General features: G+C 36.8%; 1 protein-coding gene across 5 annotated transcripts in view; it reads right to left on the bottom strand.

Moving 5' to 3' along the window:
• Window positions 1–21,873, bottom strand: part of STAG1 (stromal antigen 1) — a 414,808-nt gene that overhangs the window by 299,188 nt on the left and 93,747 nt on the right. The window contains exon 1 of one of the 5 annotated variants that reach the window (XM_011231801.3): window positions 5,516–5,539. The exons of the other annotated variants lie outside the window; for them this stretch is intronic. The gene's annotated coding sequence lies outside the window, so the exon portion shown is untranslated. Of the gene's footprint in view, window positions 1–5,515; window positions 5,540–21,873 lie in introns of those variants that run through there. 5 annotated transcript variants of the gene reach the window in all.

The raw sequence follows: 21,873 nt of genomic DNA, 5'->3' as shown, positions 1-21,873 counted from the left end.
GAAACTGGGGGTAAATGTTGCATGCAAATTTAATACTTTTCTTTGAAATCCAACCAGAATTTTTTTGTAGAAATTACTGAAATAATTCTCAAATAAACAGGAAAAGAAAAAGGAACTATAAGAACCAAAACAATCTGGAAAAAGAACAAATAAGATTCATATTACCTAATTCCTATAAACATACAAGCTTACACAACTTTATATAAGAAACACAAAAACGGACTGTTTTACATACTCCCGTGCAACTTGGATTTTTCACTCAGGAAATCACTGTGGACCTCATTTGTTTTAATTATTATTTCTTTAAAAGTATTTAAGCCATTCTTTACTGAAAGTTTAGACCGTTTCTAATTTTTTACTACTGTATACAATGCTGTCATCTATCCTTCCTCAACTACACAAACATATTCGTAGGACAGATTCCTTGTGATGAACATTTATAAAACATTCATACGATTTTTTACTGCCAAATTTCCCTCTAAAAATACTATACCAATATGCACTCCTCTTACCAGTATATGTTGAATTAGTTAAATATAAAAATATACTCACTACATATTTAAGTTTATTTAAAGTAATACAGTTTCAGCTTTATACCAATACACCTTTAAAGGTAGAACACATCAATACACCCTTCCTGCTCTAGACTGTAACCACCTTGCTTTGAAAACAAAGTCCACACCAAGCTTTTAGATCATATACCAAGATGTCTAATGACGATTTGGGACATTTGCAAGATTTTGAAAATCTCAATTCATGGATATTTTACTTAAGAAAAATAATCTGGTGCATTTTCATTCTCTACTCACTTTTTCACTGAGTATCTTATTTTACTGAGCACATCCAACTTTGTCTTAGAAATCTGTACATTGTGCCTCGTCTACTCTGTACAGCTTTAGAAATATTTCCCTCAGTGGCGAAGATATAAATAAATGATGAGTTTCAGTCTTTCCCTTAACATTATGCCAACCCTTAAACTAATTATTTTATTCTAACCATAAGTTAAAAGCCTTGTTTGTATTTAGTATTTTTCAGAAGCCATGTTAACATTATTCCTATAGTTCTGTCAATTTTATAAATTATCCTTGGCCACATATAAATCTATTCTGTTTTTATAGGCTGTCATCCTTAAACTGGTATTGCTCTAACCACTGAGATTTCCTTTTTTTCTTAATATTGAGAACACCCAATATTAATAACTATTTACTGAGTACTGCCTACATGCTAGGCATAATGTTTATTTTTAAGAATGAAAATTCCCCATTTTTTCAGAGTTAGCTTGGTTTTGAAGATACTCTACATAAAAGAACAACCCTTCCTCCCTCCCCCACCCTCACCTCTCTCTGAAAGTTTTTCTAATATCTAAGTACATTTCTCATGATGAGGAACTTTGTTCTCTATGCTGACCTGATTACTTCTTCATTTCTCCAATCAGTTCTCACCTTCATAAATAAAGTGCAAAAGAGTTATTTCCCTCATTTTGTCAAAATTCTAAGAGATTTTTTTTAAAAATGGTGAAACTACGAAATATCAGGCAGAAAATCAGTAAGGACATAGGTAAACTCATAACCTCACCAATAAACTGGATATAAAGGACATCTATAGACTACTTCATCTATTAACAGCAGAATTCACATTCTTCTCAACCTCACTTAGAACACTGATCAGACATGACCATATTATGAGCCATTAAATAACATTAACAAATTTGAAAGAAAAAATCATACAGTGTACACTTCACACTAAAATGAAATTAGAAATCATCACTAGAAAGAAAGCTGAAAAATCCCAAAACACATGCAGATTAAACAACACACTTCTAAATAACATAAGTGAGAGAAATTTCAATAGAAATTTTAAAATATTTTGAGCTAAAGGAATATTAAAATACAACTTAATAAAATTAACAGGTGCAGCAAAAGTAATGCTTAGAGAAAAATTTATAGCACTGAATGCATACAATAGAAAAGAAAAATCTAAAAATCAATCATTTATTAAGCTTTCATCTTAGGAAACTAGAAGAAACAAAAGCAAGCAGAAGAAAAATAATAATTAGAGCAGAAATCAAAGAAGCTGAAACAGTAAATCAACCATGAAAATAACTGAAATCAAAAGCTTTTTTCAGAAACATCAAAAAATCAATAACCTCTAGGCAGGCTAATTAAGAAAAAAAGAGACAAGACACAAATTACTAAAATGAGAAATCAAAGAAGAAATAGCATTGTAGAATCCGATGACATTAAAAAGATTTAAAAAGGTTTACTGTGAATTATTCCCACAGATTTGATAACTTAGATGAAACAGACCAATTCCCTGAAAGACACTACCTGCAAAAAATCTGAATAGTCTTATTTTAAGAAACTGAATATAATTAATAACCTTCTAAGACAAAAAAACACCAGACCCAGATGGGTTCACTAATGAATCTACCAAACATTTAGGGAAGAAGTTACACAAATTCTTTACAATATCCTCCAGAATATATAAGTAGAGGAAATACTTACTAACTCATTCTATGAAGACATTATCCTAATACCAAAACCAAAGACATTACAAGAAAACTGCCGAGCAATATCTCTCACAAACACAGAGGTAAAAATACTCAACAAAACATTAGCAAATCAAGAATTTTAAATGTATTAAAAGAATTGTACACCACAACTAAGTGGTGTTTACCCCAGGTATGCACAATTACTTAACATATGAAAATCAAATAATGTAACGTATCACACATCAAGAGGCAAGGAAGAAAAATCACATGGTGGTATCAAATGAACAGAACGCATTTCCACAAAATCCAACACACATCTGTGATTTTAATAAAAATTCTCAGTAAGTAAAATAGAGGACAACTTCCTCAACTTGGTAAAGGACACCTATAAAAATCATACAGCTAACAACCTACATAACTGTGAGAAAGGACAAACTTTCCCACTAAGAACAGGAACAAAACAAGGACAACTTCCCTCTTACCATTCCTTTTCAACACTATCCAAGACCAAGCAAATGCATTAAGACAAGAAAAGGAAATAAAATGTATACAGACTGGGAAAGGAGAAATTAAGCTTTCTTTGTACACAGATTACACAACTGTCTATGCAGGAAATCGGAAAGAACAGACCCCCCCAAAAAAAAACAAAACACCCACCCTCGTGGAACTAAAAGCAATTACAGTAGGGCTGCAGGATATACAGTTAATATATAAAATACCTTTCAAATAAGCAAACGAATAAATGGAATTTGAAATTAACACCACAATGACATTAACCTTGGCACCAAAAAAAGAGAGAAAACAGGTATAAATCCAACAAAATATGCACAAGATCTATATAAGGAAAACTGTAACTTGATGAAACTTGATGAACAAAATCCAAGAACTAAATAAATGGATACCTATTTCATGTTCCCCGGTAAGACTCAGTATTGTCAAGACATCAATCCTTCCCAAATTGATCTATAGATTCAACACAATCCCAATCAAAATCCCAGCAAATTATTTTTGTATTTATCACAAACTGATGCTAAAGTTTACAGGGAAGACAAAAAGACCCAGAATAGTCAATACAGTATTAAGAGAGAAGAACAAACTTGGAAGAATGACACTACCCAACTTACTGTAAAACTATAGTAATCAAGACTGTACCAAAATCCAAAGTAGATCAATAGAACAGAATAGAGAGACTGTAAATAGACCACACAAATACAGTCAACCGATCTTTGACAAAGGAGCAAAGATAATATACCATGGATAAAAGACAGTCTTTCAACATATGAAACTAGACACTGACATGCAAAAAAACTAAAACCAAAAACAAAAACCCTTAAACACAGATCTTACATTCATCACAAAGGTAACTCAAAATGGATCAAAGACCTAAATGTAAACTCAGAAGTATACAACCCTTAGAAAGTAACATAGGAGAAAATCCAGATGACCCTGGGTATGATGATGACTTTTTAGATACAACACCAAAGGCAAAGCTATGAAAATTTTTTTTGACAAACTGGACTTCATCAGAATTTTTAAATTCTCCTCTGCAAAAGACACTATCATGAGAATGAGAAGACAACTCGCAAACTGGGAAATAATACTTCCAAAAATATTTTTATCTTTCTAACTTCTGAAGTGTCATTCAAATTATACAAAGAATAAAACAACCAACCTATTAAAATATGGGCATAATTTCTGAACCAATACCTCAATGAAGAAGATACATGCATGGCAGATAAATGTATGAAAAAACACTCAAGCATCTCCTGTCACTAAGGAACTGCAAATTAAAAAAACAAAAACAAACCCAAAAAACAAAAAACAGTGAGATACCTCTACACACCAACTAGAATGGCAAAAATCCAGAACATTGACAAAACCAAATGCTGGTGAGGATGTGAAGCAACAGGAATGTAAAATGATGCAACAACTTTGGAAGACAATTTGGCGGTTTCTTAGAAAACTAAACATACTCTTAAAATATGATCCAGCAGTCATGCTCCTAAGGTATTTATCCAAAGGAGATGAAAACATCTCAATACAAAAACCTGCACATAGATGTTTTGAGCAGCTTGATTCGTAACAGTCAAAACATGGAAGCAACAAAGCTGTCTTTCAAGGAGGTGAATAAACAAACTGTGTGGTACCTGCAGGCAATGGAATATTACTTAGCCCTAAAAAGAAATAAGCTATCAAGCCATGAAAAAAGACAGGGAGGAATACTAAATGCATATTACTAACTGAAAGAAGCCAATCTGAAACTGCTACATATTATGATTTCAACTACACAGCATTTCGGAAAAAGCAAGACTATGAAAACAGTAAAAAGACCAGTATTTGCCAGAAATCAGGGGGCAGGAGGGATGAAAAGACAGAGCACAGAGGAATTTTAGGTCAGTGAAAGTTTTCTATCTGATATTATAAAGATGGACATGTCATTATACATTCATCAAAACCTGCAGAATATACAACACCAAGAGTGAACCCTAATATAAACTATGGACATTGGAGGATAATGATGTGTCATTGTAGGTACCCTGACAGAACAAATGTACCATTCTGGTACAAGATATTGATAGTGGGGGAGGCTGTTATCTATGTGGGGACAAAAGGTATAGGAAGTTCCTGTGTCTTTTGCTCAATTTTGCTATGATCCTAAAACTGCTTTTTGTGCCCTTAAAAAAAAAAAAAGTAAATAGCTTATCAACAGTTTAATGTTTTCAACAGATGCTAACTTATGTCCATATACCGTAATATAACTTTTCCTCTGGTCAATCTTGTAATTTTATGTGGATTTAAGCACATGTACGCAAGAGTGCATCTATACTCACAGATACAGAGGAACAATGCCCTTTCTACTTAAACATTTGGTATCTCCATCTGTTTGTCATGCACTCACTGCCACGAATGATGAAAGGAAGAAAAATGCAGATCTTAACTGCTACTCTGTTCATTTCCTAACATAAAATTCTGTTTTATAAATTTGTACTACCTGAATGAAGAACAAAGGTTAAAGAGAAATACCTGTAGTTTCTTTCCAATTACATGCATTTTCACCTGTATAGTACAAGATGATATTCTTTAATCAGAAGAATCAGTCTGTAAGACATATAATACAATCTAATTTATTCAGGCCCTTTTTTTTTTTATCATTCCTAATTACTTATCTGAGTTGCCCTGAAAAATCTCTTAGCAGTGGGGGCACCTGGATGATTCAATTGATTAAGCATCCGACTCTTGATTTCGGATCAGGTCATGATTTCAGGGTCATGGGATCAAGCCCCGCACCAGGCTCCATGCTCAGTGCAGAATCTGCTTGTCCCTCCCCCTCTCTCTCTCATGTGCACACAAACAAATAAAATCTTTTTAAAAAGACAGAATCTCTTAGCAGTGAAGCGTGTGTATATATATATCTGCATGTATGTATAAACACACATATACACGATTTACAAAGCAATGATTAAAATGACAATTACATTATTTCTAAAACTGCTTTTCAATAATTTTAGTTAAGCACTACCCTGTACCAAAATAGAAGGAATATGTTCATTTACTATTTTTACTAGAATTATGATTGTTACCTTTGCTTATATCAAATTAAAGACATTAAGAGAAAAAATTTTGTCCAGTATAACACACATGAATATATACTTCATACAATACAGAACTTAAGTAGCATTTAATCAAGAAAACAAAGTTCCAATCTCTCTTCCCAGTAAAATTTAGCCTATACAGTTGACCCTTGAACAACACAGGTATGAAGTGCACAAGTCCATTTACACGTGGATTTTTTTCGATAAATACAGCACAGTACTATAAATGTTAACTTCTCTTATGATTTTCCTAATAACACTTTATTTTCTCTAGCTTACTTTACTGTAAGAATACAGTACAGAAAACATATAACATACAAAATTTGTGTTAACAGACTATCTCACCAGGTGGATTCTGATCAGCAGTAGGCTAATAGTAGTTAAGTTTTATGGTAGTCAAAAGTTATATGCAGATTTTCAACTATGAGAGGAGTTGCGCCCCCTAACTCCCATGTTGTTGAAAGGTCAACTATAAATGAGAAAGATTTTCTACCTCTTTTACTGAATAAAAAGTATGTCAAAATAGAATTAATTCTCCAAGATACATATCCATTCACACTACAAGATGGCCCAAACAGGAAACAGGCAGCATTATGACATAAGAAATGGGGAAGTGGTAAACTTCTGAAAATATAAACCTAAAAAATTTCAAATACTAAAGAGACAAAAGGATAATTTACACCAAAATTGAATTATGTGCTCAATGGGACAGAGATAAAAGGTTCATCAGTAAGAGCAAGTTGGTTCATTAGTCTGCTTTCTCTTCTAATAACATATTACAAAAAGCTATTATTCTTAGCATTTCTGAGTAACATAACCTTAAAAATGAAAAGGAATATAGCAGAATGGTTTAAGAGTTCAGGCTCTGGAGCCGGGTTATCCAGGCTCTTAGAATAACATGCTTTCTAACTGTAACTTACTATATATCTCATTATTCCTATTTCTCAAAGAGGAAGAATAAAAGAAGAAAATTTCAAATGATTGCTGGGAGAAGTAACTGGAAGAATGCCCATAACTCTTTAATAAATATTAACTCTAAGCTACAGGAGAAAGGAGCAAATAAAAATATAAAGGAATGGCAGTGAGTGCAACTATTTTTTTCCCTTTTCCTTCCTTCATTGCCATATTCTTAATGCCTGACACTTAGTAATTATTTGTTGAATTAACAAGAAGTGTGTAAGCATATGTGTGTGTGCGCGCGCGCACGTATTAAAAGCAGAAAATGAAAAACTGAACATGAGGAGAACTCCCAAAGTTAACAAACTAACCAAAGATAGGAGCTTTTTCTTGAAAAGAAAAAGGAAACCAAAAAGAACAGGTCAGGGTTGAATTCTCAGTTAACTCATTTAGCAGTGACACCTAAAACTGGTATGGGAAAGAGGGAGACCAAACGGGGGCTAGAGGATGAGACAAAAGCAGGGTACATCAGAATGGAAGAGGGTTATGTTTGAAAAAGCCCCTACAAATGATTTTTTTTAATTTTTTCCTTTTTTTTAATAATATTTATTTTGTTATATTAGTCACCATACAGTATATCCCCAGTTCTTGATGCAATGTTCCATGATTCATTACTTGCATATAACACCCAGTGCACCATGCAATATGTGCCCTCCTTAATACCCACCACCGGCCTATCCCAATCCCCCACCCCGCTCCCCTCTGAAGCCCTCAGTTTGTTTCCCAGAGTCCACAGTCTCTCATGGTTCATTCCCCCCTTCTGTTTACATGCTAAGTGAAATAATCAAGCAGAGAAAGACAATTATCATATGGTTTCACTCATTTATGGAACATAAGAATAGGAAGATCGGTAGAAGGAAGGGAAGAATGAAGGGGGGGTAAACAAATGATCTTATACACAGATAAAATCCCCCAACTCAGATGAAATGTCTCTGGATTAAAGGAAAATAACAAGCTTTTTTTTTTTTAAGACTTTATTTATTTATTGGACAGAGAGAGACACAGAGAGAGAGGGAACACCAGCAGGGGGATTGGGAGAGGGAGACGCAGGCTTCCTGCCAACCAGGGAGCCAGATGCGGGGCTCGATCCCAGGACCCTGGGATCACAATCTGAGCCGAAGGCAGACGCTTAACGACTGAGCCACCCTGGCACCCCTTAATTTCTTCTATATTAACCAGTCTCTCCCCAAAGCTTTACGCATTAAGATCTGAAAATGCAATTCCATGATAAACATATTCAATTTCTTTCCCAAAAATGCTGCCTCCACATCTTCTCCTTATCTACTCACATTTTTCCTTTACTTTTAGTATTCCCCTAACTTTATCTTAACTCCAATGACATGAAATTACACCAAGAACCTTAACACTCTCCTAACATCTCAACTTCAGCGCTCCTCCTCCATTACTCTAGTATTAATTCCAAAGTGCTTGTTATTTCTCTTACAAGATCACTGTCTTGTTTCTGTATACATGTACATACTATACATCATGCCACATAACCCACTCTTCCTGAAGTAAACCGGGAAGCTCTAACCTTGAAACCTAGGCAGAGTTCGGTCTCATAAGCTTTCACATCACTTTGTACATACAACTGAGAGTACTTTTTGCCACATATTTTGGGTGTGTACATGTATTATTTTGTAATTAGCAGTGTTACAACTTTCATTCAGTTCTCTACCTTTTTTAAAAAGATTTTATTTAAGACAGAGAGAGAGCAAGAGAGCAGATGAACACACAGGAGCAGGGGGAGGGGCAGAAAGAGGGAGAAGCAGACTCCCCACTGGGCAGGGAGCCTGATGTGGGGCTCATTCCCAGGACCCTAGGATCATGACCTGAGCCCAAGGCAGACACTTAACCAACTGAGCCACCCAGGTGCAATTCGCCACATTATTTTTAGTGATTCATTGGCATTTCTAGCTCTTCAGGAGATTTATGATCTTCTAGAAAGAATTATCCTCTCTTTCTGCTCCTAAAGAATTGTGCAGTACCTAGCACCCAGAAAAGGCGCTTAATAATTAACAACTGTAAAACATAAAGATAAACCAATTCATTAGTAAGTTTGTTCTTAATGCTATTGTGCACAGGGTCTTTTTTCATTATGTTTTCTAACTGGTTACACAGCTATGATATGATTTAAATTTAATCTAACTGAAATTTCTGATTTCCAGAAATCTGTAAAACACTGGAACCACAAAAAGACGTCAAGTTCTGGCAAGATCCATACCTGGTTTCTCTCTACGGAATACTGCATCCTGGCCAAGGTAATGAGTTGGGTTTCAGGAATACAAATAAGGCAGGTATACTATGTGAAAAAGGCAGAAAAATCTAAGAGCATCAGTTGATAGATCCAAACTACAGCTTTAATGAGGGATTAAAAGTGAGATACAAAATAGCAAATCTAACAAACGGGAGTAAAATTTGGGGCACCTGGGTGGCTCAGTCAGTTAAGCGTCTGCCTTTGGGACAGGTCATGATCCCAGATCTGAGCCTGGCATCAGGCTCCCTGCTCAGCGAGGAGCCTGCTTCTCCCTCTCCCTCGGCCGCTCCCTCTGCGGCTCCCCTTGCTTGAGCTCTCTCACTCTCAAGTTCTCTCAAATAAATAAAATCTTGAAAAAAAACAAAATAAAAGACCAGGAGTAAAATTATAAACACAAAGTAGAAGCAAGAGAAAAGAATCAAATATAAAACACTGTATCAAACACCAGAAAAGGTTGGAAAGAATGAAAGTTCAAAGACTACAGAGGCTTAGTATGTAGATGTGTGGCAGAGTCAACATTCACTTGTATCTCTATTATTAATCCAACTCAATCAAAATTTAAGAAACCATTACAAATATATATTCATTAGCATTTTAAAAGAAAAATTTTAACTTAAATATATTTAAATATAAAGCCTTCCAAAGTTTTCTTATACCATGTTAAAGCACACAAATATTGATCACAAATACATCATTGATTGGCATGCTCTAAATTTAAAGAGTATTAAAAATGCCATCAGACTTTTTTTTTGAACAGAGGGTAAGACAGTGGCAAAGGAGTAGGAGGACCCTGGGGTCATCTATTCCCACTGATACAACTAGATAACTATCAAGTAATCCTAAATACTCCAGAAATCAATCTGAAGACGGGCAGAAGAAACTCCACAACTAAAGGTAGAGAAGAGGCACATCAAAGAAGATGGAAAGTGTAGAGACGGCTTGGGAGAGAAATGGACTGTGGCTGCTGCAGTGGGCAGGAAGGAAGAGAGACAACTACACAGAAGAGCACATGGGGAAAATGAATCCCCATAACAATTGGCTTGGAAAATGAGAGGGCCCGAATTTCATGATTTCTTACAGCCAGCAGGGCTTAAAGACTAGAGTTCTAAAGGTCACTGGTCTTGGCTCTGAGAAAGTTCTAAGGGCGTTGTGCTGCTCTTGGAGAAAAGGCAGGGGTAAACAGCCCATGGACTTACAGCATGGAAACTGTGAGGAAGTTAGTTGCTCATCTTCAAGTGTGTCCCAGAGAGGCAGCATTCGCAGGGAGAACCCTGGGTGGGGGTGGGGGTGGGGGGGATGGCAGGTGCCATTTCCTGCCCTCCATCCCACAGCAAAAATACAGAGCCACCCGTGGGAAACAGCACAGCATGGACACTTGCTACCTAACTGGATTACAAGCCCCACCCCACAGCACTCTGGAAGAACTATCATCCCCAGTCACACTCGCCTCAGTCCTAGCACAGTGAGTGGGCCCTCTACCCCAGAAGACTGGCCCAAACCCCTGCCAACATCACATCTCCCAATCTGGGAGTTCTGTGAGGTCTCCATTCCGGTGGCAGCAGCAACAGGTCTCCTTTCACAAGCATATCAGAGTACATATAGTTAAAACCAGCCACATTTAGGCCAGGAACCAAACATGCCCACAACAGGCTGAGAGAACCTCTGCAGATGACAGGCCTGAAGGATAAAGCGGCCAGGACACACTGGAGTGCCCTGGAGAACAGGGGACACTACACTGCAGGGCACTACACCTCTTCTTCATAAGGTCATTACACTCAAGAACAGGAAACATAGCTGATTTTCCTAACAGAAAGAGGCACAGAGACAGATGAAATGAAAAGACAGAGGAATTTCTCCTAAATGAAAGAACAGGACAAGACCACAGCCAGATATCTAAGCAAAACAAATGCAAGTAATATACCTGATGGAGAATTTAAAGCAATAATCATAAGGATATTCACTTGAGAATAGAGTGGAGAACATCAGTGAGACCATTAACACGAAGATAAGGAATAACACAGAGATAAACGTTCCAATAAAGAAAATGAGAAACACACTTGTAATAAGCAATAGGCTGGAAGAAGCAGAAGAATGAATTAATAACCTAGAAAACAGAATAATGGAAAGTACTCAAGCTGAACAAAAAAGAGAAAAAAGAATTAGGCAATGTAAGAATAGACTTAGAACTCAGTGACTTCATCAAACATAGTAATATTCATATTACAGAAGTCCCAGAAGAAAAAAGAGGAAAGGGGGCAGAGAATTTATTTGAAAAAATAATAGCTGAAACTTTCCTCATTTGGGGAAGGAAACAAATATCCAGATCCAGAAGGCACAGAGAACTGTCAACAAAATCAACAAAAGCAAATCTATACACCAAGACATACAGTAAATTTAAAAAAAGGAAAATACACTGATAAAGAAAAAATATTAAAAGCAGCAAGAAAAAAAAAGACAGTTACATGCAAAGGAAACCCCATAAGGATATCAGCAGATTTTTAGCAGAAAATTTTCAAGTCAGAAAGGAGTAGCTTGATATACTCAAAGTGCTGAAAGGGGAAAAACAACAACAAAGAATACTCTATCCAGCAATGCTATCATTCAGAATAGAAGAAGTGATAAACAGTTTCCCCCACAAACACTAAAGGAATTCATGATTGTTTAGTAACAAGTCCTGTAAGAAATATTAAAGGGAATTCTTTCAGTAGAAAGGAAAGACCAAAAATGATAGTGTGGGGGTAAGAAACAGAAAAGCAACAAAAATGAACATTTCTGTGAAAAAGTCAGTCAAGGAACTCAAAACATAAAAGGATATAAAATATGAAACCATATACCTTACACGTGGGGAGAAGAAAAATGAAGAATGGGTTCAAACTTACCCATCAACTTAACATAGACTACTATATGCAGAAGATGTTATATACAAACCTAAAGGAATTTTTTAAAAACCCACAAATATGCAAAAAATAAAGAGAAAGAAATCCAAATATATCACTTAAAAAAAAAAAAACTACCAGCAAATCATGAGAGAAAGACAAGAAAGGATCATAGAAAATCTCCAGAAATAATATCAAAACAAGTAATAAAATGGCAATAAATACATATCTATCAATAATTACTTTGAATGTGAACGGACTAACCAATCCAACCAAGACACAGGGTNGTGAAAAAAAAAAAAAAAAAAAAAAAAAAAAAACAAGACACATCTATATGCTGCCTACAAGAAACTCATTTCAGACCTAAAGACACCTGCAGATTGAAGTGAGGGGATACAGAACATTTAGCATGCAGATGGCTGTCAAAAGAAAGCAGGAGTAGAAATACGTCTATGGAACAAAACAGACTTTAAAACAAAGACTGTAACAAAATATACAAGACACTATATAATACTAAAAGGGACAATCCCAACAAGAAAATATAACAATTATAAATATATTTATGCACCCAAGTGGGAGCACCCAAATACATAAAATAGTTAATAAGAAACAGAAAGGAACTAATCAATAGTAATACAATAACAGTAGGGGACTTTACACTCCACTTGCATCAATGGACAAATCATCTGAACAGAAAATCAACAAGGAAACAATAGCTTTTAATGACACAATGGACCAGATGGATTTAAGAGAGATATTCAGAACATTGCATCTTAAAACAGCAGAACCGGGTGCCCAGGTGGCTCAGTCGGTTAAGCGTCTGCCTTCCTCTCAGGTCATGATCTCCTGGTCCTGGGATCAAGCCCACATAGGGCTCCCTGCTCAACGGGGAGTTTGCTACTCCCTCTCCCTCTGCCCCTCCCCTCCACTCGGGTTCTCTCTCACTATCTAAAATAAATAAATAAAATCTTTAAAACAAACCAAAAAAGCAGAATACACATTATTTTCAAGTGCACGTGGATTATTCGCCAGATCACATATTAGGCCACGAAACAAGGCTCAACAAATTAAAAAGATCAGAGTCATATCATGCATCTTTTCTGACAATGCTATGAAACGAGAAATCAATCACAAGAAAAAATGTGGAAAGACCAGAAATACATGGAGGTTAAATAACATGCTACTAAACAATGAATAGGTCAACCAGGAAATCAAGGAAGAAATAAAACAGTACATAGAAACAAATGAAAATGAACACAATGGTTTCAAACCTTCTGGACATAGCAAAAGCAGTTCTAAAACAGAAGTTTATAGCAATACAGGCCTACCTCAAAGAGCAAGAAAGATCTCAAATAGAAAACCTAACTTTACACCTAATAGAGCAAGAAAAATAACAACAAAACCTAAAATCAACAGAAGGAAATAATAAGGATTAGGGCAAAAATAAATGATACCGAAACTAAATATACAACAGAACATATCAATAAAACCAAAAGCCTGTCCTTTGAAAAAAAAATCAATAAAACTGATAAACTTCTAGCCAGAGAGGAGACAAAACAACTAACACCACAGAAATATAACTGTAAGAGAATACTATGAAAAACTATATGACAACAAATTAAACAACCTAGAAGAAATGGAGAAATTCCTAGAAACATATAACCTAACAAAACTAAAACAGGAAGAATGAGAAATTTTAAAAAGACCAACTACCGGCAATGAGATTGAACCAGCATCAAAAGACTCCTAACAAACAAAAATCCAAGACCAGATAGCTTTACAAGTGAATTCTACCAAACATTTAAAGAAGAGTTAATAACCATACTTCTAAAACTATTCCACAAAATAAACAAGGAAGGAAAACTTCCAAATTCATTCTATGAATCCAGCATTACCCTGATACCAAAACCAGACAGACACCACAAAAAAAGAGAACTATAAGCCAGTATCTCTGATGAACACAGATGCAAAATTTCCCAACAAAATACTAGCAATCCGAAACCAACAATACATTAAAAAAATCTCTCACCATGATCAAGTGGGTTTTACTCCTAGGTTGCAAGCATGGTTCATTATTCACAAATCAAACAACATGACACATCACGTTAATAAGAGAAAGGATAAGAATGATATGATCGTTTCACAAGATGCAGAAAAAGCATACGACAAAGTACATGATCCATTCATAACAAAAACTCTCAACAAAGCAGGTTTAGAAGGAAGACACCTCAACATAATAAGGGCCATATATGAAAAACCCACAACTAACATTATCCTTACTGGGGAAAAATTAAGAGCCTTTCCCCTAAGATAACAAGACAAGGATGCCCACTCTCACCACTTTTATTTAACATAAAGTCCTTGTCTCAGCAATCAGACAACAAAAAGAAATAAAAAGAATAAAAGGCATCTAAATCAATAAGGAAGAAGTAAAACTTTCACTATTTGCAGATGACACAATTCTATACAGAGAAAATCTGAAAGACTTCACCAAAAAACTGCTAGAGCTGATAAGCAAATTCAGTAAAGTCTCAGGATACGAAACAGAAACCTGTTGCATTTCTATAAACCAATAACGAAGCAGCAGAAAGAGAAATTAAGAAAATAATCTCATTTATAAGTGCACCAAAAATAGTAAGATACCTAGGAATAAACCTAACCAAGGAAAGACCTGTACTCTGAAAACTATAAAACACTAATGAAAGAAACTGAAGACAACACAAAGAAATAGGAAAACATTCCATGCTTATCCACTGGAAGAACAAATACTGTTAAAATGTCTATACTACACAAAGCAATCTACACATTTAATGCAATCCCTATCAAAATACCAATAGCATTTTTCACAGGAAAAAAAATCCTAAAATTTGTATGGAACCACAAAGACCCCAAATAGCCAAAGCAATCTTGAAAAAGAAAAGCAAAGCTGGAGACTTCACAATTCTGGACTTCAAGTTATATTACAAAGCTGTAGTAATCAAAACAGTAGGTACTGGCACAAAAACACACACATAAGATCAAAAGAACAGAACAGAAAATCCATAAATAAACCCACAATTACATGGTCAATTAATCTTCAACAAAGCAAGACTGAATATCCAATGGGAAAAAAAAACAGTCTCTTTAACAAATAAGGTGGGAAACTGGACAGCAACATGCAAAAGAATGAAACTGGGCCACTTTCTTACACCATACACAAAAATGAATTCAAAATGGATTAAAGGCTTAAATGTGAGACCTGAAAACATAAAAACTCCTAGAAGAGAACACAGGTAGTAATTTTTCTGACAGTGGCCATAGGAATTTCCTTCTAAATAGGTCCCCTCAGGCAAGAGACACAAAAACAAAAGTAAACTATTGGGACTTCATCAAAATAAAAAACTTCTGCATGCCAAAGAGAAACAATCAACAAAACTAAAAGGCAACCTAAAAAATGGGAGAAGATATTTGCAAATGACATAACCAATAAAGGGTTAGTATCTAAAATATATAAAGAACTTACAAAACTAAACACCCAAAAAATAAACCAATTAAAAGGAGTCAGAAGACATGAACAGATATTTCTCCAAAGAAGACATAGAGATGCCAATAGACACATGAAAACATGCTCAACATCACTCATCATCAGGTAAATGCAAATCAAAACTACAACTGTCTGAATGGCTAAAGTAAAAAAACACAAGGAACAAGAGGTATTGGTGAGAATGTGGAGAAAAAAGAACCCTCATGCACTGTTGGTAGGAACACAAACTGGTGCACCCACTGTGGAGAACAGTATGGACGTTCCTCAGAAAGTTAAAAATAGAACTACCCTATGATCCAGTGATCACATTACTGGGTATTTACTGAAAAAATACAAAGAACACTAATTCAAAGGGATACATACACCTCTATGTTTATAGCAGCATTATTTACAATAGTCAAGACAGGAAGGAGCCCAAATGTCCATGGATTGAGAAGTGGATAAAAAAGATGTGTTATATATACACAATGGAATATAATACAGCCATAAAGAAGAGTGAAATCTTGCCCTTTGCAACAACATGGATGGAGTCCGAAGAGTATAACGAACACTAAGTGAAGTAAGTCAGTCAGATCAAGACAGATACCGTATGAAACAAAACAAAGGAAAAAAAGAGAGAGAGACAAATCTAGAAACGGACTCTTAACTACAGACAACAAACTAATGGTTATCAGAGGAAAGGTAGGCAAGGGGATAGGTGAAATAGGTGATGGAGATTAAGGAGTGTACTGTCAGAGATGAGCACCAGATGATTAAAATAAAAACTTAAAAAAAAAAAAAGTGCCAGCAGCCTTTCAAATAACCAGCAAATAAAAAGGAACTCCAAGAAAATAAAGTTGTCTCATACTAAATCACACTGTACCACATATATAAGAAAGAAAATGTGCAAATAGAAAACTGACAGCCTGTTTGTCAAAATTACTAGAACTTCTATTTCCATATGCTCTACATGAAAACTGCATTGTGATCCTTTAAAATTAAAGCTTTTCTAAAATTCAACCACCACCATTTAACTTCTCCCCAGCTAAAAATTACATTCATTTAAATATTTTCCTAATGGATATACTGTCTCATACAAATAAGAATTGTCTGACAACAACTTCATTATGGAAAACAGTATATATCACCAGTTAGTGACTCCAGATGGGGAACAATAAAAATATTCCAAATACATCCTCTGGCTAAAACAAATAAACATCCACCATTGAAGAAATTTTTACAAAAAAAAAATATTTACAGGAAAAGGACTTCTTTCATATAAAAATTATTTCAAGTTGGGGCACCTGGGTGGCTGAGTCGGTTAAGCGTCCGACTCTTGATTTCAGCTCAGGTCATCATCTCAGGGTTATGGGACCAAGCTCTGAGTCAGACTCTGTACTCAGTGGGGAGTCAGCTTGGGGTTCTCTCCCTCTGCCTCCACCCCGCTTGTGCTATCACACTCGCTCTCTCTAAAAAAATAAATAAATCTTTAAAAGAATTATTTCAAGTGTGGAGACTACCACTGCCTTACTACAGTCCTAAGAAAAACTTATAAAATTTTTAAAAAGCACAAATGGTAATTATTTGTAATCTGGTGAAGAGAACATCACTAAAAGCCAAACTTTTTTTCCAGCTCCCCTCAAAATATGTGAGTATATTAATCCAGTAAATAAAACTTTAAATAAACCAAAGTTCAAAATTAAAATCTGAACCATAATTTATAGCTTAAGTTTAATGCCTTATCTAATCCACTCTCTTTCCATATAATCACTGTCTCCACCTTTTATTAAAACTCTGTACATTAATTTGCAAAACAAACTCTATAATACTAATTCTAATTTTGAAACAAGAACAACATCATAAACATTTCTCACTGCAGCATACACATTTCTGTTTTCTGGGCTAGAGATCAATCTGTAGTCTTCAGAAGAAATTCTGAAATAGTTTTCTATATGCTTAGTTTCATGGGGAAAAAACACCCACAAACTTAAAAAGCCAAGACCATCTTGTTTTGGAGCCCTCCATTCCATACCTTCCCTGGTATTTAAAATCTACTAAGTGTAAATCAATGTTAGACAATGTTAGTATCCAAAAAAGTTTAAATTATGGTGCCTACTCTTAAGGAACTTTAAATTCAGAAAGACAGAAAAAATAACACAGGGACCATAATAGGTAGATTCTAAATTTCTTGGAGAAAGAATATATGCCTATTAAGTTTGATGAAGCGGTGTAAAAACAAATTCTACGGGACGCTGATTAGGAAGAAATGGGTTCTTAATTAATTCCTATGACTACATGAACTTTAAAGAGTGATGTCCAAACCAGATGAAAGATATGAAACCGTAGTGGCTTATTACTTTGTGGATTAGTTTAGAAAGTTCATTTACAACTGGAAAATCTGAACAAATACTGGCTAGTGAATAATAAAGTATATAATTTTGTGTTAATTTAAATCCAGGGAGAGTTATGCGTAAGTTCTCTTCAAATCTACTGTTCCACCAGCAAGTACCATTTTAAAGGTTTATTTTTATTTATTTTATAGATTTACACTTGCTAAGTGTAATTTTTCCAGGCAGGAATCATTAAACAGATTCTAAAACTGAAAGGCAAAAGTCTAGTAAGAAATTTATATACAGTCTAAAAGTATCTCCCCACAAGATACTAATTAATTACAAAGAAGGAAATAGTAATATTACAGTGGAGAAACCTGGCAAACCCCTCCTTAAGCAAGGGATCATAGTTAACCCCACTAATAATGAGATATATCAGCAGGAGCCTCCCGCTAATATAATAAACAAACAAGGGCACAACTTCAGTTCTGTGGTATTCTTGCCATAAAAAGAAAAATTTGAATTTAATCACAGGATACTCACATAAACCCAAACTGAGGGGCATGCTACAAAATTACAGGCTAGTATTCTCCTAAAGTGTTAAGGTCATGAAAGCCTTAGAAATGCTTAGGAACTGTACTATGTTAGAGAAGAGATATGACAATTAAATGCAATTTGTGATCCTAGCTTGGATCCTGAATCAAAAAACGGACATCAATGGGACAACTGATAAAATATGAATAAGGTCTGCATATTAGTTAATAGTATGGTTATCAGTTAGTATTCTGTTTTTGATGATTATGATGTGGTTATGAAAGATACTGGTATTGGGGAAACCAGATGTACAGAGGAGAAACTTCTGTATTATTTTTGCAACTTAAACACTAAAATTATTTCTGGAGGGAAGAATAAGAATCCAAACTGCCAAACAGTATACTAAAATACAACACATTAAAACATCCAAGAACATGAAGGGAAAGCCAGGTAACATATTTTATCAAATGATCTCCCCACTTTTTCCCCAGGTTCAAAACATCTGTTTATTCTTACTAATTCACTTACCAAAAACTGGGCATTGGTGCCACGTAGGTTCTTCCTCCTCTCCCCTACGCAATTTGGTCACCATCTCTTGAAGATTGAGATTATGATAACTATGTTTCCTAAATATAATCAAATTATAATACCTAAACAAAACTATTTCCATATCCCATAGAGTTCCAAGAGACTATTACGTGGAACAAATGGAATTTCAATGAATCCTTGAAGGGAAAAAAAGAAACCATCTGATAAATCCAAAGATACATGCCTCAAAACGCCAAAAATGTTGAAACCCAGATACATGCCTCAAAATGCCAAAAATGTTGAAAAAATGTTGAAACCCATTAAAAATATTACTAACCAAAGAATGCTAAAACCTAGAGGCTTCAACAATAGGAGTATGTTCTTTTATTCTTTACGCTTATATTTTGCATTTTGTATTTGTCCCTTAGGGCTGCCATAACAAAGTAAAATAAACTGGGTGGCTTTAAACAACACAAATTTATTATTTCACACATCTGGAGGCTAGAAGTCCAAAATCAAGATATTGGCAGGGCTATGTTCCTTTTGGAAGCCTTCCTTGCCTCTTCCAGCTTCTGACAGCCTCAGGCATTTCTTGGCTTGCTGCAAGCAAAACTCCAATCTCTTTCTCCATCTTCAAATGACTGTCTTCCCCCATGTCTACGTGTTTCTATGTCTTCACAGAGTTCTCCTGAGTCTCCATTTCTCCTTCATAAGGATACCAGTCTACTGGATTAGGGCCCACCCTGAGTACGATTTCATGTTACCTTAATTACATCTGTAAAGACCCTATTTCCAAAATGGACACATTCACAGGACTTCAATGTACGTTTCTGGGATATACAAATTAGCTCACAACTCTCCTCTATTCAGTAAGAGTTATGTTGAGAAATTACTAAAAACCACTTTAAAATATTTGCTGAGAAACTCCTCTACTCTATGCAACATCCTAAAGTGCTGAACAGGGTATTCAATAAATTGGATGAAATCCCAGTCTTTAAGAAGATGGTATGTCTAGTTCATAGAATCAGACAATAAAGAAAAGGATAAACACGACAATTTCAGGGAGTTAAGATGGCGGAGGAGAAGGGGACCCCTTTTACAGCCGGTCCCCTGAGTCGAGTTGGATAGGTACCAGGCTACCTGAACATCCACGGAATCAGCATGAGACGCAAGAGGATACATCTGGATCTCTACAAATGTACACCTCCAGTGCTGAGAATTGAGGTACGAAGCGGTGAGCCGTGAAACCGCGCACAGATATCGGAAGATAAACAGAAGGGGGAGGGAGCTGCCGCGTTAGGGCGCCGGGAAGCGGTACCCACCTGCAAGGGGGAGCGGGTGGACTCGCGGACCGGCACCTGCGAGAGAGCAGACTAAGACAGTGAGCCGGGGAACACGCGAGACCAAACTGAAATGGAGCTCCGGTGTGCTCACTGGAACCAGTCTGAGACCAGGAGCTCCGGAGAGCGCGGGGGCGGCTGGCGGCTGGTGGTGTTAGAAACNCAAAGGACAGAGACGTGCCGGCCCTGGAAGTGAGGGCTGGGACGCCGGGTGTGGGGCGCACAGCCCGGGATGCTGCAGGGTTGAGCAGCACCAACAGAAACAGAGTTAAAGTGGCCAGAACATCAGTGGAGAACGGTCCGCGATCCCTCTGTTCTGAGACAGAGGCTGAGATTCGGCAACTGCGGCTCTGACTCTCAGAAGAGGTACAGCAAACACCGGGGAAAGCCGCCAGAGAACAAAAGCCTGGAAATACCGGCTCACAGTGTGCCTATCCCCTTCCCCCCTCGCAGGACAAAGAGACTCTACCCAAACAGAATTGCCTGAGTATCGGCGCGGCAGTCCCCTCCTCCAGAAGGCAGACTGAAAAATCAAGAAGCCCACATCCCTAAGATCCCTATAAAACAGGGTGCACAGCCTGGGTCCCAGTCAATAATTTGAGTTCTGGACAACCCCGCAACCTCTCCTCAACAGAATGACGAGAAGGAGAAATCCCCCCCAGCAAAGAAAAGACAATGAGTCTGTGGCCTCTGCCACAGAACTAATGGATATGGATGTAACCAAATTATCAGAAATGGAATTCAGAGTAACAATGGTCAAGATGATGTGTAGACTTGAATGGGGGCGGGGGGGAGTTAAGATGGCAGAGGAGTAGGGTACCCCTTTTTCAGCCGATCCCCTGATTCGAGATGGATAGGTACCAGACCAGCCTGAACATCCATGGAATCAGCCTGAGACGCAGGAAGATACATCTGGATCTCTACAAATGAACATCTCCAGCGCTGAGTATCGAGGTACGAAGCGGGGAGCCGTGAAACCGCGCACAGATATCGGAAGCTAAACAGAAGGGGGAGGGAGCCGCCGTGTCAGGGCGCCGGGAAGCGGTAGCCACCTGNGGAGGTTAAGATGGCGGAGGAGTAGGGGACCCCTTTTTCAGCCGGTCCCCTGAGTTGAGCTGGATAGGTACCAGACCAGCAGGAATATCCACGGAATCAGCCTGAGACGCAGGAAGATACATCTGGATCTCTACAAATGAACATCTCCAGCACTGAGTATTGAGGTACGAAGCGGAGAGCCGTAAAACCCGCACAGATATTGGAAGATAAACGGAAGGGAGAGGGAGCTGCCACGTTCAGGCGCCGGGAAGCGGTAGCCACCTGCATGGGGGAGCTGGCGGACTCACAGACGGCACCCACGAGACAGCAGACTGAGACCGTGACCCAGACGCGTGCACGACCAGACTTCTCACGAACTCCAGAGTGCTGACTGGAAACAGACTGAGACCGGGAGCTCCAGGAGCACGCG

This window comes from Ailuropoda melanoleuca, chromosome 6 (genome assembly GCF_002007445.2).
Source record: "Ailuropoda melanoleuca isolate Jingjing chromosome 6, ASM200744v2, whole genome shotgun sequence".
Lineage (NCBI taxonomy): Eukaryota > Metazoa > Chordata > Mammalia > Carnivora > Ursidae > Ailuropoda > Ailuropoda melanoleuca.
This window is presented reverse-complemented; position numbering and strand designations above follow the sequence as displayed.